We start from the raw sequence: 16,244 nt of genomic DNA on the forward strand, positions 1-16,244 counted from the left end.
TGCTCAGGTTAGGTCCTTGTGAAGTACTGTAAACCATTACACCATGCTAGGCCTCTTGCTGGACTACTGTCAAGCTCTCTTTGCGAGGCTGCCCTTGAAGACCATTCAGAAATTTCCGTTGTTGTGCTATGTTGCCATTAAGGATCATGTTGCTTCCTTGTTATGTCTACTGCTTAGCTGTAGGCCGATTTCCTTATGCAATTTAAGGTGAGGGAGGTTATTACCTTTAAAGCCCCAAACAGCTTGGGGCCAAGTTATCCAAAGGGCAAAATCCCCCTACATTAATCAGTCTGAACTTTGAGATCATCCGGCAAGCCTGTCTTGTGCAAGATTTTTCCAATTGGTTGTTTGTTTACTGATCTTTTTATCTGCCACTTTGATTTTTCCCCCTGTTTTATTTGGATTATTTTGTTGTTGATTAGCTATTTTGCTTTTTATTGATGTTAGCCAGTATAGGAAGGGGAAAGAAGGGTACAAAATGCAACGTAATCAAATAACCTGGAACTCGATGCACCTTCGGACTTAAGAGAACAAAGGGCTGTGACCTCAAAGACCCAAACTAGTAGCTAGTTGTTTTGCTTTATAAGCGTTCCAAAGTAAAATTAAGATTACCAGTTCAGATCTAGTTTAATCTCCGTAACACGTTCTCAGTAGCTTTCATTTTTGAGATGTTTTAATTGAACAAGTAACCAATAGGTTGCACCAATCCTTGCTGGTCGTTTCCAGCAGTTTAAATACTTCACAATATCCTTGGGAGTGAGAGAAGACTGCATTAGGCAAACAGCCCAGAAGTGAATTAGCGTCATGGACAAATAAACCTTTGAGGTTTGTATGACCTACACATTCTCCATCTCCATTTCCCCCACTCACAGCAGCTAATGAGAAAACTCCACCATTTGCATTTCTGAGATTCATAACGCAATTTGCATCCTTGCAAAACACTCAAGCTGCAAATTGTCCTTCCGACTCTGACCTACCTCTGATCGTGAGGCATATGTACAGGGAAGAGGAGTCTTCAGTTTTAAGGGTCATAAACCAGATGTCAGGGTTATGACCTTCAGGGAACAGGGGATGGAATGCTGAGGATGATGGTTTATGGAACAGCCTGCAGAATCTGGTCCACAGTACATTAACATAATAATAGCTCTTGGTGTTATAGCACCTTCCAAAGACTTCAAAGCAAATTCAACAGGGCCTCAAATTGCCTGTCTCTCTTGAACCTGCTGGCTCTGCACTTTGTTCTCCACGGAAAATTGTTCCAGGTTGTGCCTGGGATGCTTCGAAAACATCTCTCAACTCTACATCTCAAAATAAGAACAGTACACACGAACACTACGAGGATTTTAATTCTTGGAGTGAGGAGGTTTAGTTGCTTCCTTTCTGTGTGAAACACCTTGATTAGAGTTCAAGGCAGAGAGGTAGACGACGGATTAAATAACAAATTTCAATGTCTGTGGGTTACACTTTCATTTTCTCATTTTTTTTTAACCTTTTCAGACAGATCTTTAAAACCTCAAATAGCAACTAAATAAAAGGAAACTGGTAGTTTTCTAGTGTGCTTTTGTGAAATTTCAAATACTGCAAGTCTAATATAATACATTAAATAAATAATGGAGGCCCGCTGTGAATCCAATGTAAGCAAGACAAAACCACAAAGCTCCATTGTACCTTTTCACTGTTCTCGGGAGATGCCAGTGAGGTTGAACTCTGCTCAAGGCGGCTGCTGCCAGGTATAGAGACAGTCCGGTTCCTCATATGGACGTGACTCGAATGTAGAGGCCGTCCATAATTCTCTTGCACTGTAAAAAAAGGGGGGTACAGGAGAAAATGAACATCTCTATCAAACGAAACCTTACAGCTGAGTCTCTTGTAATCCGACTTTGGATTTGATGGCTCCATTCCTTGAAAACATCTCCAACCAGGTCTGTAGCACCTGACCTGGTTTTCTGTTAGCATCCAGGTCCATGCCGGTGTGTTGGGGTGGATTTTTTTTAGAGCCCTCCAGGCGAGGGGCCAGCCTATCTCCAAGACCACCTCCCACTGTAGGAACCTCCATGCTGGTTGAAATCCTCTAATCAGGCTCTGCTCACTAAGTATGGTGAGATCACCAGACCCAGCACTTAGCACTAGCCAGTGTGAGGTGTCTGCTGCAGGCAGCTAATTTTGGGTGTCACGAAAGGGCAGCAAATGGTGAGTTATTTGTTACTGTCATATTTTTACCGCCAGGGAACAAACAGGCAAAGGGCTTGTTGGATTTTCGGCCTCAAGGGCCAGAATGACTATGCAACTTGACTTGGGAAGATGGGGCGCTATTTGCTGTCCTGCCTCAGGCTACAAAATATTTTGTGCCAACCCTGGAAATCAATAGCAGCTAAAAGCAGGGCTTTTTATGACAGGTGTCCCTGGTCTCTGGAATGACATTCTCCATGGTCATCAGGACTCTGTCTGAAATCAACAAGACTCTCCTCGTCCGGGAGTCGTTTGGAGGCTGATTTGATTGGAGCTGTTTTGTTTTGGGGCTGCTGGATTGTGCGGTGTGAGTTTGTATTTTGCTTGTTGTTTAATCACGACCTAAATGGGGGAAATAGGTCTAATGCATGCTCCAGCCGTAACAGCTGCTGGTTGTGCATTTGGTGGCAGTGTGCATAGGACTTGCATATGAGGGAGACACTGATGAAGAAATCAGTTTGAAACGCACTGAGTTCAATAAAAATGTTGCTTGTGTGTGTGTGTGCTTTCCTCCCTTCCATTCCTGGCAGGAGGTATGGCCAGTGGTCACAACCTGCTCCCTCCAAACACTTATGGACATGTGGGGTGGGTCATGTAATGTAGGCGCACACACAGAATTCTTAGAAAAATGAACTTGAGCCTGGGAAAAATGGTAGAGACATCGATATTCTAAGATAAATTGCTGGTTAAGAACACCTACTGGTGATCTCTTCCCCAAGGCCCCCCAAAACCTTGAACCTAGCCCAAATCCCTTGACTTCTAATGAGTCACTTGGGAATGTATGGCTCACTACACTGCTAGAAGCTTAGAAACTTACCTCTCAATACAGCTGGGGGAGACCACATGTAAACCTCAGTTATAGTCTGGAAGGATTACTCAAGTTAGCATGGTAGGGTCAGTATTGCCTCAGTTCAATCACATGAATTCAAACTTGAGGGGTAAATACAGATTTTGGTATTTACAAACTTGGTACAAATACAAACTTGGTAAATACAGATTTTTTTAGTGCTTATTTATTTTATGATATCTCTCTCTTACATTTTATATATTTGTTCCATCCTACTCCTTCCTTCCCAAGGACTTTGCACAGTTATGTCAGTTTACCTCATAACGCCACGAGGTAGTTCAGACTAAAACACCCTGTTGCCCAAGGGCCAGGTTGTAAGCATGAGGGGGAAATCTAGCAGTCTAGTCCCCTCTGGAATATTACCCTCTGAAATATCACTTTCCTTTTAAAAGTAAGTCTCTACTCCTGGAGGTATCAAAAGCATGCAGACAGTCGTCTGCCCAATGGCTCACTAAGAAGTAAATGTACAATTGAGTATTCCAGTGTTCTGATAACTGAGTACAAAGGGCAGAATTCAACTAAGTAGCCCCACTAGCAGATGTTTTTGCACAAGGGTGCTTGCTGGCACAACAGAGCTTTCCCTTCTCCCCTATGACCCCCAAAGTTGGGTTGGAAGGGGTAGAACAACCCCCAGAACAGCACACAGGGGGAGGGGTGCATCTGAACGACTTGTGCTGATGGAACAATTGCCATAGCCCTACACTGAATTCCTCACTGGGATAACTGACATGAATTTGGCCGTTAATTTTAGTTTATAAAAATGATATTTTACAAAATCACTTTTATTAAAATAGAATAAATCTCAAAACATATTAACATTTCAGAACATATTAAGCTGCCTGATTGATTGTTTTGCAGTCACTTTTTGTCTTCTCAGTACAGTGGTACCTTGGGTTACATACGCTTCAGGTTACAGACTCTGCTAACCCAGAAATTGTACCTCGGGTTAAGAACTTTGCTTCAGGATGAGAACAGAAATCGTGCAGCAGCAGCGCAGCAGTAGCTGGAGGCCCCATTAGCTAAAGTGGTGCTTCAGGTTAAGAACAGTTTCAGGTTAAGAATGGACCTCCGGTACGAATTAAGTTCTTAACCCGAGGTACCACTGTACACAAGTTCTGGCTGCAAATTTTCCCAGGCCAAGCATGACAGAGCAAGAATTTGAACCTCAGTTCCAAAATCCAAACCCAGTACTCCAGGTACCACCACTGTTTCAGGCTTTGCTCTAAGGGTCGTAAGCACTGTGCTTTCGGTTATATAGGTTACCTGGGAAATTTAGAATTGGAAAATTCAAAATGGAAATTTGCAATTTTAGGCACTTATGCATGTGGCAATTGCAGAAGAAGAAAAAAGTAAGTTTGCAGTGCAACATTTTCCTATGCCCTAGAGAGTGAACTTATTTGGCATGTTTACTGCACTTGTATTTAGTAAACAAAGCAAAACAACAACCTTGACACTGCCAAGCTTGCCCAATATTGCATTTGGCAATTGGCATCCATTCATTGTTGCAAATGAGCTTGTGAAACGGAAAATCTTTCACAGAAAAATAAATCACTAGAAAATTTCCCTTGCAGCCGCTCTTCATGCTCTATGCCTTTCTTTAGTGCTGCTTCATATGAATGCTGCTGCTGCTGCTGCTGCTGCTGCTGCTGCTAATAATAATAATAATAATAATAATAATAATAATAATAATAATTTACCCCAGCCCTTTTCCCTGAGAGGGACTCAAGGCAGCTTACAGATAAAATAAGAACAGCTAAAAACATAGGAAGAGGAATGAAATAAAAATACAGGTAAACATTATTCCTATATGCCGATCATCTCTATGTAGGAGAAAATGTGTGACATCATTCATGAGAAGCTGGGCAAGGGTTTAGATTACCCAAAGGTCATGGACCAAGCAGCCCCTGCCCTATTGGGTTGTGGTGAAAAACTCTTGTGCTGTACTTCAAATGTGATAAAGAGTAGACTTCCCTCCCTAAACCTCCATGCGAGAGTCTCCTCCAATTCGCCCAGGCTGTGCTAACATGCTGTGTGTGACTTTGAAAGCATCCCCCGCTTCCCACCACCACAATCTTTGTTACCTGGCCTATTGTGGGCTTGGCAGGGCCAATGGAAGAGTGGTCTGATTCGAAGTGCAAGTGCCAACCAAGTTTAAACTCTCCAGCTCCCCACCAGGAGGCAATTATTGCCTCGGTCGCTTCCTTTGTTCTCGGTCTGCCATGAACTGCGATCAAATTAAACAGGCCCTTGCCAAGGGCTCCTGCTCATTTGCAATAGAAACCTCCTCACACAAATGGCACCGGGGATGGGTCCGCTTAATTCAACAGCTCCTCTGTGTCCGGTCCTCTTTTCCTTCTCGCCCACCATGTTTCCCATGCCACGGAATTTCTCCATGTTTTCCCTCATAATTGTCTAGGGAGGAGCAATTCGAGAAATGTTGCTTGTCCAAGAATTGTGCTTCGGCTGGTCATTTATTTGTTATCATTTGCTAAAACTCCCACTGGAGCTACATGGCAGAAACAATTGAATCATCCTGGTGAATTAAAGCAGACAGAATTTTAATCATCTTTTTTTTTTAATGTATAAAGGAAATTGATTTTATTCCTAGGAGGGGATTCTGTGTGGTCTCGTACTACTTGCTTCTCTGGCTGAAACCCCAGACCTAGGATGAACTAATTAATTGAGTTTACTCCACACAATGCCTGGCAAAGGCCCTCTGTAGAAGCTTTTAGGGAAATGAGTAGAAATGCTGCCGAAACAGTTGTTTACAATGTCGTGAGGTAGCTTGGAATGATGGAGAGGCTGTGCATGCTGTTGCTTTCAAGCGGTACAATCCATAAATCACTGGCAGGCACAATATGCCAAAGGCCAGGTTGACTGCCTTGAAGTCAGCTGTGGCGATCTGGTGCTGTGGATTGGCTGCAACGGCCAAGGAGCTCACAGTTTCGTTTGCCGTAGTTTCTGCTCTTCCACAATGGATAGCTCTCCCCCTTTATTTGAGACAGGGGTGGGGAACCTTTTCCCACCCAACAGTTGCATTCCTCCACGGGTCACACGCCAATGGAAGGTAGGGCAAGAAGCAAAACTGGATGAATAGCTATGAATGCGATTTCTACACACAGCCATTTCTGTTGTTGTTGTTTACTCATTCAGTCGTGTCCGACTCTTTGTGACCACATGGACCAGAGCACGCCAGGCACTCCTGTCTTCCACTGCCTCCCACAGTTTGGTCAAACTCATGCTGGTAGCTTCAAGAACACTGTCCAACCATCTCATCCTCTGTTGTCCCCTTCTCCTTGTGCCCTCCATCTTTCCCAACATCAGGGTCTTTTCCAGGGAGTCTTCTCTTCTCATGAGGTGGCCAAAGTATTGGAGCCTCAGCTTCAGGATCTGTCCTTCCAGTGAGCACTCAGGGCTGATTTCCTTCAGAATGGATAGGTTTGATCTTGCAGTCCATGGGACTCTCAAGAGTCTCCTCCAGCACCATAATTCAAAAGCATCAATTCTTCGGCGATCAGCCTTCTTTATGGTCCAGCTCACACTTCCACACACGACTACTGGGAAAACCATAGCTTTAACTATACAGACCTTTGTCGGCAAGGTGATGTCTCTGCTTTTTAAGACACACATGCAAACACACAGGGTTATTGGCATCCATCTGTCTCAAGAGACAATGGGGTGCGCCTCTGGAGGTGAGGTCAAACTGCTGCATTAGCAGCACCAAAGTGAGCGCTCCGGGGCACAAACCAGGGCAGTGCATATGGAGGTCCTGGGCTGCCCAGACAACAGGCCCCCCCCCCCCTATCCTTCTCGGCCTCACTGATGTGGTCCAAAGGAAAGCAGAAAAATATGTTTGGCACCAACATGGCTGCAGGAGTTGCTGGAATTGCCCCAATTGAATCTTGTCCACTCAATCCACAGAAGGGAGCAGGTTAGAGCTGAGTACAGTGGGGACCAAAGGTGGACAAAGTACCCAAGAAGGTGTCCCCCACCAGAGGTACTACCCCTCCACTAACACTACACACACCCATCCAGGGAAGCACATTCCAGCTGGTGCTTTAACGTAGAATTGGTTCACATTTGCAAGATGTGTTCGACTCTTACTGTCGACCGTAAAAGCTGCTTGACAGTGGAATGGTCTCCCACTAGATATGGTGGACTTCTTCTTCCTTGGAGGTTTTTAAACAGAGGTTGGGTAGCCATCCGCCAGGGATGCTTTAGCTGAGATTGCTGCATTTCAGGGGGTTGGATTTACGATTACCCTTGGGGTCCCTTCCAACTCTACAATTCTATGATTCTAAGTGTTCAGTAATCGGGTGACGAGGGGGTTAAATTGCAACAGCTAGTGCTTCAGCAGGTGGCTTCAGCAGGTGGGACGCAGGTGGCGCTGTGGGTTAAAGCCTCAGCGCCTAGGGCTTGCCGATCGAAAGGTCGGCGGTTCGAATCCCTGCGGCGGGGTGCGCTCCCGCTGCTCGGTCCCAGCGCCTGCCAACCTAGCAGTTCGAAAGCACCTCCGGGTGCAAGTAGATAAATAGGGACCGCTTACCAGCGGGAAGGTAAACAGCGTTTCCGTGTGCGGCTCTGGCTCGCCAGAGCAGCGATGTCACGCTGGCCACGTGACCCAGAAGTGTCTCCGGACAGCGCTGGCCCCTGGCCTCTTAAGTGAGATGGGCGCACAACCCCAGAGTCTGTCAAGACTGGCCCATATGGGCAGGGGTACCTTTACCTTTACCTAGTGCTTCATAGTGGCTAAGTGAGTAAACGATGAATCGGGGAGTCTCTGGTAACCTCTGCCACAAACTCTTAGGCAAGCCATACTCCACCATGTTTTAGGGTTGCCATATTTCAAGAGGTAAAAATCCACACACAAAAAGTGGTTGTGCTTTTCGAGGGCAATCACCTGATAGCCCCTCCGCTGCCAAGCCCAAGCTGCCCATGCCAGAGCCCGGGTCATCCGTGCCAGAGCCACCCATGCACATTTTTTTTTAAAAAAAACCCCAAATCCAGGACATTTGCTTTAAAATGTAAAATTCCCCCTAGATGGGCATGTAGGGCCCATAAAAGAGGACATGGCTGGAAATTCCCAGACGTATGGCAACCCTATTTTACACATACATACATACATACATACAAACACACACACACCACCTGCAATACGAGAGACAACAGTGCTGCCTTAAGGAGCACGGTAGTTGTAAAGATTATAATAACTAGAAAATGGCATGCACCCTGCCATAGTGGCAGGTGGAATCTAAGCAGCCTGCTGGGGCGTGGGTGGCACAAATCAGTAGGGGGCGAGGCCTAGAGCAAAATCGGGTGGGGCAGCAAATGTGACTTTTCCCTTTGTACAGAAGATGAGTTTTCTACGCACACTCGCATGCCCTCCAATCAGGCAAACAGGAAGCAATATCAAAGTTCAAGGACACATTTCATCCAGGGGGAAAAATACTTAAGGAGGGTACAAAGCAGAGCTGGTGCGGTGTGTGGCCTAGGGAGAGGGTGTGTAGCTTGGGAAGAGTCCCAAGGGCCAGAAGGAAAGGCCTTGAGGGCCACATTCTGCCCCCAAGCCTGAGGTTCTCCACCCCAATGGTATGTCTTAGGTGGTTCTGGTTTTGCCCAGTCTGAACTGAAGAATGGGGAACTGCAGAATGAACGAAGGCATTTTGCACATTGTATTAAAACATAGTTAAAATATACTACGATTTAACGTAAACATGCATGCTGCTGAAATAGGTAAAATAGGTTATGTCCAGTCAAATTTGACTATGGGGTGTGGTGCTCATCTATGAGGGAGCCAGCGTTTGTGCGCAGATAGCTTTCCCGGGTTATGTGGCCAGCATGACTAAACCGCTTCTGGCTGAAATAGCATGCACTTAGCTCCTCCTCCTCTGCTGCTGCTGCCACCTGAAAACAAACCATGATCTGGCTTAGTATTGTGCTCAAACCCAAGCTTGTGGTTTGTTGGTCACCAGGCAACACACAGCCAAGGTTTGTTCTCGGCTTACTGCTCATAGTTGGGTTTTTTTTTGGGGGGGAGGGAACAAAGCATGAACCTGGATTTGGATGTAATGCTAAGCGGACCATGGTGAGGAGCAGGGGAGAAGTCACACACACTGTGTGTTTATCTTAAACCATAGTTTATATTAATGATTGCTGAATGTGATGTGTGAACCAGACCCCCCCCTCTGTGTGTGTGTGTGTGTGTGTGTGTGTGCGTGTGTGTGCAGTTGTCAAACGAAAGAGCAATAAAGATGTGGAGAGCCCCATCTATAGCCTTATTTTTGTAGAGACTTATTTACTGTTTGGAACAAAACTGCCATGCCAAGAGTAAAATGTTTACGGGGTGGGGGTGCACAGATGAACCATTTATCACTCATTTTGGGATCACCTGTGGTAAAATGCTCCTCAGTCTCCTTATTGGGAGAAATTAGCTAGTAGATTTTATTTTTATTTTGTTTATTAGATTTAAATACTGCCCTTCATCCTAAGATATCAGGGCTGCTCACAGAATAAAATACAGGACAAAAACAACAACAAAACAGCATAACTACAACTCCCCCCCTTCCCACAGACACATTTAAAATAAGGTTACCAGATTTTTTTTCAATGAATCTGGGGACGCTTTTCAACTTCAATGGATTTTGTATGGGGACTGATTTGTAAATCCGGGGACTGTCCCCAGGAAACAGGGACTTCTGGTAACCTTAATTTAAAAGGCTGTAGAATATTAATCAGCCCAAAACCTGGTTGAAGAGGAAATATAGATGATGTGAAAGACCTCAGCCTGGAGAGCTGCTGCCAGTCTGAGTCAACAGTATTGGGCTAGATGGACTGGATATATATAAGGCAGTTTTCCCATGGACTCTACACAATTGTGCATTGCCTTTAAGGAATTAGCTTCATGATACTTCTACTGTTGCTTTTTAAATTATTATTATTATTGTAAGCCTCTTTTGAGAGCCCCTGTGGCCACAAAGCAACTATTACATTTAAATATAAATAAACAAACTTGCCCAAGCTTAAGTGTGACCTCAAACATGCAAGCCCTCTCCTCTTTGCGCTGCCTGGAGCGTATCCAAGGGGCCCTTTCATTCCTCCCTCTAATTTAGTTTACTAGCAAAACGCAGCAGTGAGATTACTTTTTTAAAAAAAGAAAATATCCCTTCCATGCCTGCAGAGCTTAGAAGGAGCTGCCCCAGTGACCCGGTTCTTCCAAATCTCACCATTTGTCTTCCCTCAAAAGGGGGACCTGGAATTCCTGGCTACCTTGGAGCCTGTGGCCATGAGGACACTGCAGACAGGATTACAGAGGGGGCTTTTCTTTCTCTAGGCCGGGGCTGGGGGTTTGTCTGCATTTCTCTTCTGACATCTCATCTCCAAGGAAGCTCTCTCTCTCTCCCCCCCCCAATCCCGCCGCCGCCCACACCCCCCCACCAGCGAGCCCAGTCTTCACTTTCTAAGAAGGATGCTACCCACTGAGCTATTCAAAGCAGTTAAATGAGAAAAGGGGGTTAATAAAGCACATGTTGCGGGTGGGGTAGGGGGGGCGTAGAGAAAAGAAAAGATTAGAAGGGCTGATGTTTTGGCTATGGGGCCTTCTTTTGACCATGAAGTGGGGGGGGGGAGAGAACAAGATTATTGTTCGCACGCACACACGCACACACTCCTTTCCCACTACCCAAAGGACTTCATAGCCAGAATCCCACCACTAATCCAATTGTCCCTCACTAACAAGTTTTATCAACATAGTTCTGCAATTCTATGATCCCTCTCCTCCACCACACCCTGCCAGCCATCTCTGTAAGTAAGTAATTTTATTTACGGCCATAGGCCCATACAGGTAAAAACGACACATAAATAACAACTTGTGCACGTGGGGAAAACAGCCACTAAAGCACCACTATAACAATAAAATACTATAGAATAGAATGGCATACTACGCCTTAGTTAGCTTGTAGTGCTCCTTGGTGTCGCTTTTGGGTAAGGACAGCGACCAGGAACCTTGCCACTTTCAGGGTCGTATGAGTATCCTTATCCTGCAAGATTTGGGCAAGGTGGAATTTTGGTGGGGTGCCCTCTAGTTTCTGTATGATTGATCCCAACAAATTTGCCCGTGGCACATTAAACAGGGGGCAAGTGAACATAATGTGCTGGAGCGACTCCGGTGTCTCCTTATCACATTCGCACATGGTGGGGGCTTGGCCCTTTGAGAATCTATGTCTCAGGACGTTGGAGGGAAAAACGTTGAACCTCGCTTTGGTGAAGGCCAGTCTATGGGCAACTGTCAAAAGGGAGGAGAGGTATGATGGAACGCAGTAAGTTAATGTGATACCAATGTTCTGAGGCGAACAAACACCTCCCCCCAGCATATAATTTCGCTGTAGATCGATGTCATCTCTGCATTCTGACACCTCTTCTTTCCTTATTATTATTATTATTATTGTTTATTATCTTCTCCTCTCTCCAGAGTACATTTTCAGTTTCAGATAACAAGGTACCTATTCGTTACAGCCCCCCTCGCAACCTTTGCTTCACTGAGAGTTGTGATCCTAAACCACCCTTACATGTGCAAAGATACATAACATGGAGAATCTCTTCCCTCGAAAAAGACCTGAGGTGGTGGAAGGTAGACCTTTGAGGATCAACAACACCCCGGAATTAGGGGTGGGTGGGTGTCCTAATCCCACCCCCTTTCTTTCCAGACAAAGACATTCCATTCACTTTCCAGCATTAAACGGCTCAGACTTTCCGCATCCACAAGGCTTCCACGAAAACAGGGAGACGGGCGATTCGAAGTAATGGAGAAGTCTAGCGAAACATCAATTGACATCATCTCACGTTCTATTTCTAATCTTCAGGGATGAGGGCCCACAGTTAACAGAGCCAAATCAGCAATGCCCACCCACAAGGAAGGAGGTCTTGGCAAACCTGGGGTAGTTTGCAGAAGTAGATGGGAGTTAGAGGGGGAAGGACCCAAAAACGTCCCCATGATGGCTAAGCATGCTCAGTGTCCGTTAATGCCAACTTGACTGTTGGAGAGGGAGGTTAAAAACCGGGGTGGAGGAGATGGAATGGAGTGTCTAGAAAATTAGAAGCAATATAAATATAAATAGGATAGACAGATCCCTCTCATCGTCAGGATAGGGCGCTTCCTAGTTCACAGTAAGAAACTGTTTTTAAATATCCCCAGGAAAAGATGTCAATAACTGCCCATAGAAATCGGGGGGGGGGGGCTTAATATTGCTGGGCTTGGACACCAGTGCATCCACACACCCCCCCAACAGAGAGTTCCTGCTCTTCTAAGTTCTTATTTAGTGTGGTTATTACAAAACAACCCTGCCAATGGAATTCCAGAGTGAATTATCCCCAAGTACAGCAAGACCTACTACAGCCCTGCAGTGTAGGCAAGGCTTTATGTGATTTCTGTGCTGTTCAGAGGTATTAGGGCTCTGTTTCAGGTTGGATGTTAGGCAGAAATACAGAGGGTGTTATCCATTGCTTCTATCCCCACACTGCAAGTTGAACTGAGGCAGCAGGATACAACATCCCTGCAGTGCGGTTCACTGTAATATACCCTACTGCAAGCGGGAGGGCTGTGTTGAGTAACTTACAATATCCCCATTAGCATTGCAGACTTATTTAAATTGCGCCCCCCCCCCCAAGATCTCCTCTCATCTAAATCAAGTACTTAATTGACTTGCATACACAGCTCTCTTTTTTTTAAGCTATCTTTAAGAATTGCACATGAAGTAAAAAACAGAACCACATTAGAGCAGGGAAAAGTCACATCCAGTTTAGGCTTCATCTGCAGCTAACTTTTTTTTAGATTGTATCAGGGCCAGATTTAGGTTTGATGAGGCCCTAAGCTACTGAAGGTAATGGGGCCTTTTATATGTCCAGCTGTCCTTTGTCAGCAACAAATTGTCACTGCTTTTTGTGTTGAATATATGCCAGTGATATTTTAGGGAGCAGGCTAGCCCATTACTTACATCATAGGAGCCTACACAACACAACACAAACCACTGTTGCTGTATGTAGGATTTTATTTTATTTTATTTTATCTTATCTTATATTTTGGAAATGCACATGCAGGTTTTCTTTCCTTTAATTTTTTTGGGGCCCCCAAGAGAGTGGAGCCCTAAACTATAGCTTGTTTAGCTTATACGTAAATCTGGCACTGGGTTGTATCCATCAGTTTTAGGGGAACTGATAAAATACAAAACGTTGCTTCCAAGGATGGCCAAACTTGACCCTCCAGCTGTTTTGGGACTACAACTCCCATCATCCCTAGCTAACAGGACCAGTGGTCAGGAATGATGGGAATTGTAGTCCCAAAACAACTGGAGGGCCAAGTTTGGCCATGCCTGTCTGATAAAGGTTAAAAACTAAGTAAAAATGCTACATGCCGTGATGATTGTGTGATGCTGGAATCCCTCCCAAAACTAAGAGTCTTGTGCCACCTAAAAAACTAACAATTTCTTATGGCATCAGTTTACATGGATCACAGTTCGCTTCATCAGATGCCAATGAGTTGGGTAGGTATGTATGTAAGGGAGGGACACCAGGGGGAATGAAATGCAAAAAAGGATAGGCAGTGACAATTAGAGAGACAATTATGTGACCAATTAACAAGGCAGCGCTGGTGAAAACTGAAAACGCCCTACAACTTCTACCCGAACACACCACAAAATTCATTGTACATACAGCCCAAGCACAAATGAAGATGCAACCACATCTGTTCAGACTAATTGGGCAAGAGGCCAGCAACTTAAGGATTCACAGCAAACATTGGTAATCGACGCATTTAGTATGATGAAAATCAGCTCATCTCGATTCAAGCAACAGATAACAGAACTGAATTGCCTAATAAATTGCAATTTAGGGTTTCACAATGGAGTTTCTCTTTGATGTCCCTTTGTTTGAAAGAAGTGCAACTCAAGGTCAGTTGCAGAGCATTCTGGTAGACTGAAATAAGTTTCTGGACTTTGCCATAGTTGATATCAGCTTTGTGTCGATTTATTCCTCTTGCATCGATTGATCTGCTGGCCATGTGTTAAATGCTGGCAGCCGATGACACACAGCACTTTGGAAGACGAGCAATGAATTAACTGTGACAGTATGTCTGGCATTGCTAGGTTCTGCAGTAGTGTTGCTACTGCTTGGATATGGGGGCAAAGCTGGCCTCTTGACTTGTGTATGTGCCTTTTGCTGCTGATTTAAGTCGGAGGAATGGTCTGTAAGCAAGTACCGGCCTGCCACCCCAAGGCACTGTCATTATCCAGGACTGGCTGTAGATAAATGACGCCTCTTTCGCCCTTGCAGCTTGGAGCAGCCCAAATGGGCCCACCTCTCTGACTTTCTCAATTCCCTCTTTAAAATGAAAAATGCCCTTATTGGGAATGATGGTTCTCAGAGTCTCCTGAAGGACAGCATTGGATGTCAGGGTAGCATCTCCTCCTGGAAAAATGTGGGCATTTGCTTCTCCTGGAGTGTCCTGCCAGGGCCAGCTCAACCAAGAGGCAAGCTGAGGCAAACGCCTCAGGCAGCAGGATTCACCGCGGTGGGAGAAGATCCCTAATGTTGATCTTTCTTTTCCGCCTTGTTACTGATCTAGACCTTACCTCAGCCCTTCTTCTTTGGTGAGGAGGGGGATGCCATTTTGGGGTCCTCCTCAGGTGCCAAAAAGGGCCCTATTGTGAAATGGTGGCCTGGGAGAGGTGTGTGTTGTGAGGAGAATTTTGAGGGCCAGGTAGAGGGGTTTTAAGAGCCCATTTGGCCCCCGGGCCTGAGGTTCCTCACCCCTGTGTTATAAGCCTAACGTAGGATATTTTTCCTCACTCTCTTGGCACTTTCTTTTAAATACAAAAAAGAACAGAGGAGGGAAAATGTCAGGCCTCACACCGAAAAGGTGTGTCGTGAGGGACTGCTGCTAAGGCCGAATAAAAGTAGGCCGCTAGTGTGTAATGGGGAAAACCTTGCCTCAGAGAAAACACATTAATCTCCATTTACCTGTAATTCCCAGCAGCTGTCCTTCTCAGCCAGCCACTGGCTTTTGAAATGGGAGCAATTTGGTGCTGACCTTCAGGGAAGTGTTAGCCGTGCACCATGTTGAAAGACGAGGAAGGGAAGTAGAATTAGAAAACGGGGCTGTTTGGGAGGCCTCAGCCCTCAAATAGTTTTTTTTATCCCCCATGTTCTTCCAGTAAAAGACCAACAGAGATTCTGCTGCTTTGTTTACCTTGGGACATGCCAGGTAATCTCCTCAAAGTCACTCATAATCTTGAGCAATATTCAGCGGCTAGAGGGCTAGACCTTGAGATAGAAACCCTTTTTAAAGAAAGGTGTTAGAATAATGGTTGGGAAGCTGAATGCTGTGTTTGTTCACGGGGTAGGCAAGTGAGGGGGGAAGTTGTAAATGAAATTCACCCCTGGAAATGTGTGTGTGTGTGTGTGTGTGTGTGTGTGTGAGAGAGAGAGAGAGAGAGAGAGAGAGAGAGAGAGAGAGATCAAAGTTTTGCAGCTGATCTCATAAGGCTCAGCTTCCTGGGAAAAAGGGGATTGCTAATACTATGGCAGCTTTGTGACATGGGAAGTTTTGCTCTTGTGGTTGGAAATACTGTCAGGGTATAGAAGGGGAGGACACACCAGATGTTGTCCCACCAAGACAAAGAATAACGGAGAATCAAAAGTGAGAGCAGGGGCTGAAAGGAGGGATCGGGGGGTGTTTGTCTGCACACATGCGTGAGCACATGAACAGGGTATATTGGCTGTGACCTGGTGAGAGGCGGCCTGCGATTGCTACCACTGAATGCAGCAGTTCCTGTCAGTGAAACTGAAACAAGCAAAACCCAGAAACGTCTTCCCATCTAGGTTGGTAATGCTTGTGGAAAACACAGTTTAGAAGCTTCCTGGGTATTGAGCATTTTGTTTCTGCATTTGGCTCTTCAGAAATGTAGGGCCATGTTTACAGCAAGGGAATGTGTGCACAGAGATTTTCCTGCCTTCCCCTGCCCATCCTATTGGGTGTACTGAATCCACTCATCATATTGCTACAAGCCTTATGATCCTCTTCTGAACTAATGGGATCATCGGAAGGCAGAGCATCTTATACAGGGAAAACCCACAACCTCCCAGGCTTTCCTCCCAAGTACACACTAGGACCTCAAGA

The 16,244-nt window shown here is 45.4% G+C and overlaps 1 protein-coding gene and 1 long non-coding RNA gene across 7 annotated transcripts in view; one reads left to right on the plus strand and one right to left on the minus strand.

The window, feature by feature from the left end:
• Nucleotides 1-15,938, minus strand: part of LOC307210110 — a 75,607-nt gene extending 59,669 nt beyond the window's left edge. For 4 of the 6 annotated variants that reach the window (XR_013835830.1, XR_013835833.1, XR_013835834.1 and 1 more), the window contains exons 1-2: nucleotides 15,086-15,219; nucleotides 1,669-1,799 (exon numbers count right to left, since the gene is read on the minus strand). This is a non-coding gene — a long non-coding RNA (uncharacterized lncRNA). Of the gene's footprint in view, nucleotides 1-1,668; nucleotides 1,800-15,085; nucleotides 15,220-15,314 lie in introns of those variants that run through there. The other 2 variants (XR_013835831.1, XR_013835832.1) reach the window with 1 other exon arrangement.
• Nucleotides 15,199-16,244, plus strand: part of AXIN2 (axin 2) — an 82,597-nt gene continuing 81,551 nt past the window's right edge. The window contains exon 1 of the mRNA XM_079965396.1: nucleotides 15,199-15,329. The gene's annotated coding sequence lies outside the window, so the exon portion shown is untranslated. The remainder of the gene's footprint in view (nucleotides 15,330-16,244) is intronic.

Source organism: Podarcis cretensis (assembly GCF_951804945.1).
Source record: "Podarcis cretensis genome assembly, chromosome: 2".
Taxonomy (NCBI): Eukaryota; Metazoa; Chordata; class Lepidosauria; order Squamata; family Lacertidae; genus Podarcis; species Podarcis cretensis.